The sequence below is a fragment of the Podarcis gaigeae genome, assembly GCF_964106915.1.
Source record: "Podarcis gaigeae genome assembly, chromosome: 3".
NCBI classification, from domain to species: domain Eukaryota; kingdom Metazoa; phylum Chordata; class Lepidosauria; order Squamata; family Lacertidae; genus Podarcis; species Podarcis gaigeae.
Window position 1 is genome coordinate 100,176,449 of NC_139680.1, and position 10,265 is coordinate 100,186,713.

Consider the following 10,265-nt stretch of genomic DNA (forward strand, 5'->3'; position numbering starts at 1 on the left):
ACATGAGTGCGCATTTATCTGTGTCACCTATGCCTCCCGCCTCGGTATATTATAAAGGCGCATATTGTAATGGAGAGAAGATGCCAAGAATATAGTCATGACAGAAGAGGGAACGCCAAAGTGGATAGCCCTTCTGGGAACGTCACTGTCCATGGGGTAGACAGCAAGATGGCTTAGATCCACCTTCCATTCTCTTCACCTCATCTGTGCCAACCATTAACTCAGTTCTTGGCTCTAATTCACGAGAGCTGTTCAGTTTGCTTTTCTATTCATCTCGGTGTGCCATGACTCTCTCCTGGGTCAACTCCAGTGTAAATCAGGCCTAAGCATGTTTGCATCACTTGAGTAATTGCTATACCATACTCATGCCGTTCTGCGTCCAGCCCTCCGGCATCTTAGCAGGCCTTCCAGACAAAATTCAAGGCGTTGTTTATGATCTAGGAAGGCTTTCGTGCTTTGGCCTAAGCTCTCTCTGCCATCGTTCTGTCACTCCAGCTCAATTCTCCGACTGCCACACTTACGTTGCTAAAATGGCATTTCCCACACATAAGAGGAAGACTCAGGAGCAGTGGCGTAGTGTGGGTCGCCAGTGACCAGCGCTGCACAGAGGGAGGGGGTTGGAGGGAGGGAAATGGACAGAATACGCATGTGCATTCAGCTGCCTAACAGCATCCACATCACCCAGGAGATCGCAGCCGCAGAGATAAGAAGAGCCATTACATTGTCTGGAGAAGTCACTTCCTGGCCCGCATAGAGCATGGGTAGGCAAACTAAGGCCCGGGGGCTGGATCCGGCCAATCGCCTTCTAAATCCGGCCCATGGATGGTCCAGGTATCAGTTTGTTCTTACATGAGTAGAATGTGTCTTTTTATTTAAAATGCATCTCTGGGTTATTTGTGGGGCATAGGAATTCGTTCATTATTTTTTTCAAAATATAGTCCGGCCCCCCACAAGGTCTGAGGGACAGTGGACCGGCCCCCTGCTGAAAAGGTTTGCTGACCCCTAGCATAGAGAGACCATTTTCAAAAGAGACAGTGGCAGAAGCACAAAGCTTCTGAGGCAGCATCGGGTGTTGAAGTTTTGTGCCCCTAACAATTTTGCACCCAGGGCAGTCACTCCTGTGCCCCCCACTCAGCAGTTGGTTAACCCCAAGGTCTGTAAAAGTATATATAAAAATATATTTTGTGGCAAGAGGGAACCCTAAGGGGAGGGAATCCCCTTGCAAAGCAGCCCAGTGAGAACTCATGGACTACCCAGACATTTAAGAGGCTGGGGGAGCTGAAAATCTGATGGGATAGGGCAGTGGTGGCACACATAGCCCTCACAGCGCGCCATCAGCCCATCCACACTCTTCTTCTTTTTTCCATTTGTTCTCCCGCTCTCCCTCATGCTACAGCTTGCATCTGCTATTAAAACCCAGAACCTTCCCCCCCTTTTTTTTCTGCCAGTATCCAAGATTGTGTTCCGCGATTGGTCTGTTTTTCAATTTGCTGTGTCAGTGGCTGTTTCTGATTGGGTGTGACAGCGTTTGTTTTTTAACCCTTTCTGTGCTCATTTTTTTGGCGCTTTGGCAGACGACGATGTCAGTGTTGCGTATTAGTTCCAGTGAAGGTATTATTCGTCATTTATTTCTGTTCTCTCTCCCCATCCCCCCAAAAAGCTCAGCAGCTTTGGGGCATCCCCACCAAAAAGCAAAGCAACTTTTGCACACCCCCCCCAAAAAAGCTCCAAAACTTTGGTCAGCAACTCTCCCCAAAAAAGCTCAACTACTCTGGGCACTTTGCAATAAATAAGTGGGTTTTGGTTTGCAGTTTGGGCACTCGGTCTCTAAAAGGTTTGCCATCACTGGGATAGGGAATAGAACGGAGAGACTGGAAAAGGAGGAAGAAGCACATTGATAGAAGAACAGTACAGAGAATCAGCTCATTTTCTACATAGGTCGCTTGTTAGCAGCCCCAGCACCAATGACTGGCCTGGTCAGGCACTGGTTAAGGACCCAGGACTCAGAAGGGGCCCTCATGAGCCAGTGGGTCAAACACCCACTGCCTGCACCTTCCACCTTCCTGTCCCTGCCTTGTCTGGATTCTGAAGATACAGTGGTACCTCGCAGTGGTGCAGCGTGGGTTGTCAGCACCCGGGGCAAGGCAAGATAGTCCCCCTCTCTCTCTCTGCACCGCACCACACGCCTGGCACTCCCCCCCCTCCACAGTGGACGGTGACCCGGCGGCTCGGATCAGATTCGCACAGCCAGCACTGCAGTGAGAGAGAGTGAGTGAGCCAGGTAGGGGCAGAGAGCTGCGAGTGCGAGCCTGCCCCCCCAGATGTTGCGGCCAGTGCGGCCAGCCCCCCCTGCACCCCCCACGCTACGCCACTGGTACCTCGGGTTACAGATGCTTCAGGTTACAGACGCTTCAGGTTACAGACTGTGCTAACCAAGAAATAGTACCTCAGGTTAAGAACTTTGCTTCAGGGTGAGAACAGAAATCGCACGGCGGCAGCGGGAGGCCCCATTAGCTGAAGTGGTACCTCAGGTTAAGAACAATATCAGCTTAAGAACGGTTCTCCAGAACGAATTAAGTTCTTAACTCAAGGTACCACTGTAATAACCAAGGCGGTCTTTTTTCCTCAGACTCTGGCATTTTAAAGGCTTTTTAAAAAGCTTTCTATCCACCACAGCAACCCATCTAGTCCAGCATCCTGTTCTCACAGTGGTCAGCCAGATGCCCGTGAACCCAAGCGCAAGAGCACTCTCTCCTCCTGCTGCTTCCAGCAGCTGGAATCTGCAAGCCTCCAACAGAGCACAGCCATCCTGGCTAGTAGGACATTGATAGTCTTTTTGCCTCCCAGGAAACAATAGTGTTACAAAAGTCGGGTGCCGCCATCTCCACTCTTTGCAAAGCGGTAGCAGGATTCCAGGGGATTCCAGGCCCTCACCCACACATATTTACACTGTGAGTCTGCATGGAGTCCAGATCTTATAACAGGGGCATCTCAAGAAGGGCTTGTTCCCCACACCAGTGCAGCGCTAGAAACCGAGGCATCTCTCCCAGCCAGTCTGCCCAAGATGTATCGCAGTCTTTGTTCTCTCCCTTGCTAAAGACACTCCTTTCCTGTCACCTCCCACCCAGTTATCCTGGCAACCTTCTGTCTGCTCAGGCCCAATAATTCCTCTCAGATGGACAATCAACACCTTTGGTCTTGTTAATGCCTCCATCCCAGGTGAGGCCTTGGCTTGGAAAGGAAGCTTTGCCTGTATTTTTCCACTGGCCTGCAATCTTCCCTTCAATATTCCAAATAATATAAATCCTACCATTTATTAATTTGTAGGGTCTTCCCCCCCCCCCCATCCACAGCACCATGATAAGGGTCACGCAGTGGCATTTCCATGTACTCTGGTTTCCGGCACGGTGTCCTGTTGCACCAGAAGCGGTTTAATCATGCTGGCCACATGACCTGGAAAGCTGTCTGTGGTCAAACGCCGGCTCCCTTGGCCTGAAAGCCAGATGAGCGCTGCACTCCATAGTCACCTTTGACTGGACGTAACCGTCCAGAGGGGTCATTTACCTATTAACCTTTGCAGGCAAGACTCAGGAAACAGAGGGGCTCTTTAAGGATTTTCACACACACACACACACACACTGAGCTGATTCCAAATGGAGCCTTGTGGCGTTCACCCACAACTCTTCCAATATTATGAATCACTGGGGAGGGTGGAGGGGACCTTTACTAACTATGCAATCCCACGTGTTATTGAATCAGTTACACTTTTCCAGACCACACTGAAACCATTTATATAGTTGCTGACTTTCCATTCTTCTGATCTTGTCAAGAGGTCAGATACATGGTGTTGGAAACATTCTTGATTTGATTCAGTTGTGCTCTGGCTTCTTGGGGTTTTCTTTTGTTTTTTTAAGTACCAGTTGCTATCATTTCCATACATATATCTTGGGTGTGGGGGCTCTCATATCCTTACATGAAAATGAGGGAAATGTTGCATTAACTACTGCAAGGCCTTTAATGGAAGCCCCAGGCAGAGTAGTTAAAAGCATGTAGAAGGGGGGGAAAGCTGACTTTGGGGGAGGGCATTTAAAGTATCCCTTTAAAATTTAAAAGTACTTTAAAAAAAGTCAGAGTGAGGCAGCAGCCTCAAGTGGCAGATGTTGAGGTGTGGGGAGTGAACAGAGCTATGAGTGCCACGTGGCCTGCCCTCTATTATCAAAGCAAGCCTGCTGCCCTCAATTGCAGTGGAGGTTACTGTCCTTTCCCCAGCATTGGAGTAAGATTCAACTACTGGTCCAATGAGCTTTCGTATGAGTCGCGAATTCCTCGCAGCCCTTTAGCAGAAATGCTCAGAGTCCCAGGTTCTTCAGTATTATTTATTGTGAGCTCTATATACAAATATCTATAGAAGCAGTTCATACAGTCAGAGAGAGTACCTGGCTGTACCTTGAGGCAAATAGGAAGACCCTGGGTGTGTTTTTTCTCCAGGACTATCTGTAGGCCAGGCCCTGGTTATCACATGTACTATCTTGCTTGACAGCTAACCATGACCCAGCATGACAGCTGGAATCGTCAACGTGCAGAGCCAAGAATGAAGCTCAGAGGAGTGGGTGGAGGGGAAAATCAGGCCTCCTTGGCGGGTGGCCGACATCCCTGAAACACTCTCCTAACAGGCATCTGACTGAAAACAGAGCATTGTGTTTTCCCAAGTCAGATGAAGACTTTTCTCTTAGCAAAACCTGTCAGTGCAGCACAAGTTCCTGGTTACTTCTCTCCCCACCACCCACCCAAGGAACAAGAAATAAACAAGGAAGAAAGAGGGGGACAAAGATTTTACGTCCCCTCCCACCCCACACCAACAAATCCAAAAATGCAGCCATTCAAATGCCACATTTCTAAAGTCACCTTCGAGCTAAGGTACCATGGTGATCCAGGAGGCAGGGAAGGCAGGCACCTTGGAGAAGCAAAACAGATGAATGTTTGCCATGAAAACATAAGGTCTCGAAAGGAAAACGCCTAAACTTTCATTGTGGCCTCCTTCAAACAGTGTGTGGAGGCACAGCTCTTTTTTAATAATATTTGTATCCATATTGCTGCAATCATTTGGGGCAAAGTTTGTTCTTCGTAGTTGTAGATACCCATGTGCACTATCTCACTTGCAATTCTCATCCCCCAAGAAAATTCCAAAGGGCTTCAAAATGGGAGTCGCATTTGCGTGTTCAGACCCAAAAACCTCCCCCCTAAATAAATTCACACTTGACTCATTTTTTTTGTTTGGTTTTTGGTAGAATTTAGGCCACAACTTTATTGATTACAGAAAGTGACTGGTTGCATAGGGTCTGGTTCAACTAGCTCCCTGCCATGCAGGTAGTGCAGCTTCCAGCATAGGTCAGCAAAGGGTGAACACCTGGATAAGCAGAAAGCCGGGAACAGGCTAACTCTTCCACCCAAGTGTACCCCTGGACTCAGGTACGGGCACAACCCCCTCTCAGGGGTTGACCAAACCATTGAGTCCCTGGATTCCTTTAACAGAATACCCTTCACATAGGGATGGCGAGAGCGTTCTCCCATCCCTATCAGAACCAGAGCCTATTCGCAACCTTACAAGTTGTGATGATTTGCTACGCAGCAGGCGAAACCCAAATGGCAACAGCCAAGTGGGGAAAATTCCTGCCGTGCCCCTGTCCCAACGACAGACAACAAATGATGGCATAGCAAGGTCAATCACAAAAATACCCTAAAATTAGGGAGAGGTGGGCAGGTGTTCCGAATGCACACACCAAAAGAGGAAGCTCTGGGACACATGCATGGGCATAAATTGGTCCCTTGAACTGTCTAGACTGCGTCCCATTGGCCAGATTGTACCCAGCTTTGAGGGACCTACCAATTGGGTGTTGTGGCTGACCAAATGTCCCCACCCACAACACAGGGTGTTGGTTGTCCAGGTCTCAACGCAATACGTGCCCTCTTTCAGGGAGGACCTGATTTCCAGTAACTCTGAGACAGGCTGGGAGAAAAAGTGTCTGAGGCAATGGGTAAGGCCTGAAGGATTCAGCTCCTCTTATTAATAACATAAGAAGAGGCCAATGGCCCACCATGCTGTTCTCACAGTGGCCCACCAGATGCCTGTAGGAAGCCTGCAATAAGTCTAACTGAACTCTGCCCACTTGCAATTCCTCTGGTTTTCAGGCGCATACTGCCTCCAACGCTGGAGGCAACACATATCCATTGTGGCTAGTAGCCACTGATAGCCTCCAACTGACACGGGACCACGCAACACATTGCACCAAATCCAGAAGTGACTTTTGAAATTGCAAAAACAGCCCTAGAAGACCCCAGAAAGGACAAGAAAACAGTACCAAGCAATCCCACAATCCCAGGAGCCCTTGCACAGACTGTTGAGGCATGTGGAGAGTTGGAGTCTGAGAAAGGGTTTTTTTTTTTGGAGGGGAAGCAATTGTGATGGAGTTTGCCACCATTTGTCTGTTAAGCACTGGTGGTTTTTTAAGAGTTTTTTGAGAGTTTCCAGAGGTTTGGAGGGTTCCCAGGCCAGAGTAGCTGGGGAAACCCATCCAGATGGGTGGGGTATAAATTATTATTATTATTATTATTATTATTATTATTAATTATTTTCCAATGGTGTTTCGAATCGATGCGATTTCGCTGGTGTGCACGGTGCCTTGAAACGTAACCCCCCACATAAATTGGGAGTTGCCTGCAAACAGGTATTATATGTCTGTATATAACAGATATATACAGGCTGCATAGACACCATGCATTTAAAGCATATGACTTCCCCCAAATAATCCTGGGACTCGTGGTTTTGTTAAGAGTGCTGGAAACTATAGCTATGTGCAGGTAAACAACAGTACCCATGATGCTTTGTGGGAAGCCTCATGATTTCAATGTGCTTTAAATGGATGTTGTTTACACAGCCACACACACACACACAAACTCTCTCAAAATGCAAACACACCCACACCAATAAACTCAGAAATGCCATTCTTATTTAATTGCGAGCTAATGGGGGTACTACTTTTAATTCCATCACTGCCAGTCCCTCTGTTGGGATGAAGCGAGCTACAAACACATGGACACACCAAAAAGAGAAGGGGGGGGGGAACTGCAAGGAAAGGAGGACTGTGAGAAGTGGAGTAAAATGACAGACAGTTCAGTTTATTAATCTGTGATGAAAACCAGGCTCCTGTTGGTGCAGCGGGGAGGGCAAGGAAAAGATAGACCGGTCTGTTTAATGCTTGGCTCAGATTTAAAAGCAGGGAGAAAGAAAGCAGCTGAGCGCCCTGCTCCTGGCCTACGTTCCTGGTTGCCAGTGCTCACAAAGAGTGTGTTATGTAATGCACTCCTATCAGGAATCCAAGTTCAAAAACATTTCGCGGAGTCTCATGCTGTGCCTGCCGAAGTAATTGTTTCAGATAATGAAAAGTCTTTATCAGCGCCTTTCAGCTGCCTAAACTCTCGGCATGCGAGAGAAGGGCCTCGCCCTCCCCTCGGCCAGGTCTCCAGGTTGCAATCGCAACTTTCGTTCCCAGAGGGGAAAGATTTCTCCTGAAAAGACCTCTGAGGAGAATGGAGGCCAAGATCATACCCAGGTGTCTCTTCCTCTGAGAGCTTCTATCTTGGGTGATTCTTAATGTTATTTTATGTTATTTTATTTGTTTTCAAATCTTTACTTAAGGGTTTCCAAAGGGACCCACGGCAAAGGACTTATTCAAAGGCAAATAGGATAAAGATCCTAAACATCAAACATAAAGAAGGATTTTACATAAATTATATAATTTACAGGCAGGTCATAAAGTTGATAAAACAGAGTCCCCATCATCTCCAGGTTCTGTCATCCAGGTTGTGACATCACAAGATGTCTTCCTGAAATTTGATCTTGATGCTGGCTGGAGGGAAAATTGCCTCTTCTCGGCCACCTCAGCGGTTCTCTCAAATGGGTTGGCACTCAGGGAACTGAAGTTTACAGCCTTGTTCTTAAGGGGTCAGGGTCTTGCAGAATGGAGACCATGGGCATCACACACGGAAACGCCATTTACCTTCCCGCCGGAGCAGTACCTATTTATCTACTTGCACTTTGACGTGCTTTCGAACTGCTAGGTTGGCAGGAGCAGGGACCAAGCAACGGGAGCTCACCCCTTCGCAGGGATTTGAACCACTGACCTTCTTGATCGGCAAGTCCTAGGCTCTGTGGCTTAACCCACAGCACCACCCGCATCCCTACCTTTGTATAGGAGGTGTGGCTAAAGAAGAGATGTAACCTGGGCAGAGTCCCAAGAGCCAGACAGAGAGACTGTGGAGGGCCACATTTGGCCCCTGGAGTTTCCCACCCAGACAATGAGGTATTGTATAATTCATTCGACGTTTCTAAAAAAAATTACAGATATATGGATTAGATAGATTAACTCAAGAATAGCCGAGGTGGTCCCCTCCATTTGCTGTTGGACTACAACTCCTGTTGTCCCCATGCATTGGCTAGGCTGCCTGTGGTATCACATCGGCTACCCCTGGATTAGAAAGATGGATATTGTACCATGTTCCATTGGACAATCAAAGTAAATGAAGTACATGGCGTGCACCAGCCTGTTCCTACATGCACAAGCATTATGAATGAAATATGCAAGGAGAACAGCTGGATACATATCGACTGCAATCTCTGGGAAATTTTTGTGGCTTGAGGTCACTGGATATCAGCAAAGGGAACTATTTATTGCTTCGAGCTTTATGTGAATGCATGTGTTTTCTTCTTCCAAAAGAATTAATGATTGCAGTCAGAATGACTCATTCATAATGTCTGCCTCATTCAAACTATGCTTACTAGGGGGGAAAGTGTATTGTTTCTTATTGCTTGTGGCAAAAGTAGTGAGAGCTATATTTAGAAAAGAAAAACAATTCTCCCAGACCATTGTAGCTCTAATACTGTGGAGTCACGATACGGTGGTACAGAACATGCTTTGCTGATATATAGGAACATCAGATGAGCCTGCTGGACCAAAGACCCATCTAGTCCAGCATGAATCTGGGATAGCTCAGTCAGTAGAACATGAGACTTAATCTCAGGGTTTCACGCTGGGCAAAAGATTCCTGCATTGCAGGGGGCTGGAGTAGATGACTCCTGGGGTCCCTTCCAGCTCTACTATTCTATGATTCTGTGATCTTGCTTTCACAGTGGCTGACCAAATGCCTGTGGGAAGCCTGGAAGCTGGACATGAGCTCAAAAGCACTCGGCTCACCTGCGATTCCCAGAAATGTGCTGATTTCTTGGTCCTCTGGTACAGGACAATGCAGCTGGAAACAACTTGTGCTGACCTCCCTTCCAACAGAATTGCAAAAAATTGGCCCAAACCCTAGATGCAGCAAGAGCATGAGCTTGATAGGAGCACGCATATTAAGAACTTAAGAAGACCCCTGCTGGATCTGGCCAAAGGCCCATCATGTTTCACATCACAGCTGATAGTCCATCCTAAAAGAAGGACCTGAGTGCAACTGTCACTCCTATTTGTGATTCCCAGGAACAGGCAGTGGAACAAAGCCATCACGGCTAGTAAGCAACTGATGGGCTTTACCCTCCATAAGCTTGTCAAATCCTCTTTCAAAGCCGTTGGGTGGCCATCGCTACCTCTTGCAGGAACAAATTGCAGAATTTAACTCAATGCCGTGCAAAGTAGTACTAACTAGCAAAGTAGTAATCTTTCAACACCCAGCTTCATTGAGTGGCCCTGGGTTCTAGTTACATTCCATGAGCTTGAAGGCAACTAAAATGGTGATGGAAGGGGCCAAAGCTCTCACCTGTGCCATTCCACCCCCCACCCACCCCCAAAAAAGTTTAATTAACACATGAAAGGAATGGCTGGGTTTCAGTCTCTCAACATTCCATTTAATCAGTATTAGTATATAGAACTTTTCAATTGTATAGCGTTACAAGCTCATTATCCTTGAAAGATACCTGTCCCTGGTTGATCACTGCCCTTATTGTTTCCCATTTTGTTAGTGTGGCTTGCCATTCTTCAGGACTTTAGAAGCTCTTGACATGAGACCACGACTATTACAAATTGATGAGAGTGTACCAGTTTTCATCTGTAAAATACTTTTGCACAGGAAATTACCCAAAGGGGTAGGGCGGAGGAGAAGCAAGCGTTGGACTTGATTCTGTCATCAATAGTGGGGTCGATCCAATTGTTAATTGCACCTCTGAAGCATTAAAAAATAAATTCATTCCTTCTAAGAATTGGCCAAAGAAAATCCGT